Below are 2385 nucleotides of genomic sequence, written 5' to 3'. Positions count from 1 at the left end.
ATTGGGGAACATTTTCTCTAAGCTTTTTCTCTTAAAGACAACCTCTACTTTCCATAAATATTTTGTTATATGATATAAAAGCCGCTGTTCTCCTGATTCCAGAGTTGTTTTTCCTTTGGTCTTGACATCTGCCCCTGTCTCTGTATATTAACCTAGTCTTGTCAGACAACTGGGCGTGGTGATCTAGAAGGCACACAGGGAAGAGTTGAGGACCACTCCCACTTGGATAAAAAAATATATTTATTTACTGGGAAGATGAAGCCATATGTCAGGAACAGAGAGGAGCGCGAACAAGAGAAGCACAGTGCAGGGATTCAGGAGAACAGCGCCATTCACTCCTGGTAGAAAAGTGATAGGTTCTAATACACTGCGAGTTGCCATTTATGTATTTGGTCAGATTTATACACAGACCTAAAAAATAAAATGAAGCCTTGCATTGGCCGGGAATCGAACCCGGGCCTCCCGCGTGGCAGGCGAGAATTCTACCACTGAACCACCAATGCTCCAGCTGTGTGAAGACTGCGGAGCAGCTGTGGAATTCCTGGGAACAGACGTCCCTGCAGCACTTACAGGACTGCAGTAATGAGGGGGAGGGCTGCCGGGGCTACGTCTGTCACTAAACGCTCCTGTCTGCACAGAGCATGATGGGAGTTATTGTCCAGTGATGTTCTGCAGATGTGAACTGGAGTCAGAGGGGGCACAACAATGTTCTGAAGATCTGAGGGGGCCAGTGGTGTAATCAGAGGCGGATTAAGAGTAGCCGAGGCCCCCAGCAGTTTAGAAGGGCCCCATCCCCCAATGTATCATGTGACATATCACATGAGCCCCCTTTGATAGCTTCTGTGATAAGTCACGTGATTAGCACACAGGTGCTCTGGTGACATCTGTAGATGATAAAAGAGAGAAAGCGTCGCAAAATTTATTTCCCCTTAGGCCTGTTTCACATTTCCGTTATTTTGACGGGAGGCAAATCCGCCAGAGCGGCTAAAAACGGATCCGCCTGCGTCATGGGCTAAACGGATGCTACAGGATCCGTGTTGTGTACGGATCTGCTGGAGAGGAAATATAAAGGAACCGCGGCCTGGAAAGGAGAGAGAGAGAGAGAGATCCTCGTGTATACAGGCCGAGCCCCCCACATCGCTCCCTATATACAGGACGAGCCCCCACATCGCTCCCTATATACAGGACGAGCCCCCACATCGCTCCCTATATACAGGACGAGCCCCCACATCGCTCCCTATATACAGGACGAGCCCCCACATCGCTCCCTATATACAGGACGAGCCCCCACATCGCTCCCTATATACAGGACGAGCCCCCACATCGCTCCCTATATACAGGACGAGCCCCCACATCGCTCCCTATATACAGGACGAGCTCCCCACATCGCTCCCTATATACAGGACGAGCTCCCCACATCGCTCCCTATATACAGGACGAGCCCCCACATCGCTCCCTATATACAGGACGAGCCCCCACATCGCTCCCTATATACAGGACGAGCTCCCTATATACAGGACGAGCTCCCCACATCGCTCCCTATATACAGGACGAGCTCCCCACATCGCTCCCTATATACAGGACGAGCTCCCCACATCGCTCCCTATATACAGGACGAGCTCCCCACATCGCTCCCTATATACAGGACGAGCTCCCCACATCGCTCCCTATATACAGGACGAGCTCCCCACATCGCTCCCTATATACAGGACGAGCTCCCCACATCGCTCCCTATATACAGGACGAGCTCCCCACATCGCTCCCTATATACAGGACGAGCTCCCCACATCGCTCCCTATATACAGGACGAGCTCCCCACATCGCTCCCTATATACAGGACGAGCTCCCCACATCGCTCCCTATATACAGGACGAGCTCCCCACATCGCTCCCTATATACAGGATGAGCTCCCACATAGCCCCCTATACACCGTATGAGCTCCCACATAGCTCCCTATATACAGGATGAGCTCCCACATAGCTCCCTATATACAGGATGAGCCCCCACACAGCCGCCTATATACAGGACGAGCTCCCACATAGCTCCCTATATACAGGATGAGCTCCCACATAGCTGCCTATATACAGGATGAGCCCCTACATAGCTCCCGATATAAAATATGAGCCTGCACATAGCCTCTTATATACAGTATGAGCCTCTTATATACAGTATGAGCCCCCACAGTCCCCTATATACAGGATGAGCCCCCACACAGCCCCCTATATACAGGATGAGCCCCCACACAGCCCCCTATACACCATAGCCCAGATTGCTATCATTATAATCTGCTTATGGGTTTAATAATCTGCAGGACATATCACTATGAATCTGCCAGGAGGTGGAGGAGCGATGCTCTGCAGAGAGGTCAGTGGTGTAATAATCTGC

The 2385-nt window shown here is 51.1% G+C and overlaps 1 non-coding gene across 1 annotated transcript; it reads right to left on the bottom strand.

The window, feature by feature from the left end:
• Positions 1-432: 432 nt before the first annotated feature.
• On the bottom strand, positions 433-503 carry TRNAG-GCC (transfer RNA glycine (anticodon GCC)). The gene has a single exon. It is a non-coding gene; the product is annotated as a tRNA-Gly (tRNA).
• Positions 504-2385: the final 1882 nt, after the last annotated feature.

Source organism: Dendrobates tinctorius, unplaced genomic scaffold (genome assembly GCF_039654945.1).
Source record: "Dendrobates tinctorius isolate UK_male_01 unplaced genomic scaffold, ASM3965494v1 ptg000214l, whole genome shotgun sequence".
In the NCBI taxonomy this organism is placed as follows: domain Eukaryota; kingdom Metazoa; phylum Chordata; class Amphibia; order Anura; family Dendrobatidae; genus Dendrobates; species Dendrobates tinctorius.
The sequence above is the reverse complement of the archived record's forward strand: the minus strand, read 5'-3'. Positions and strand labels throughout refer to the sequence as shown.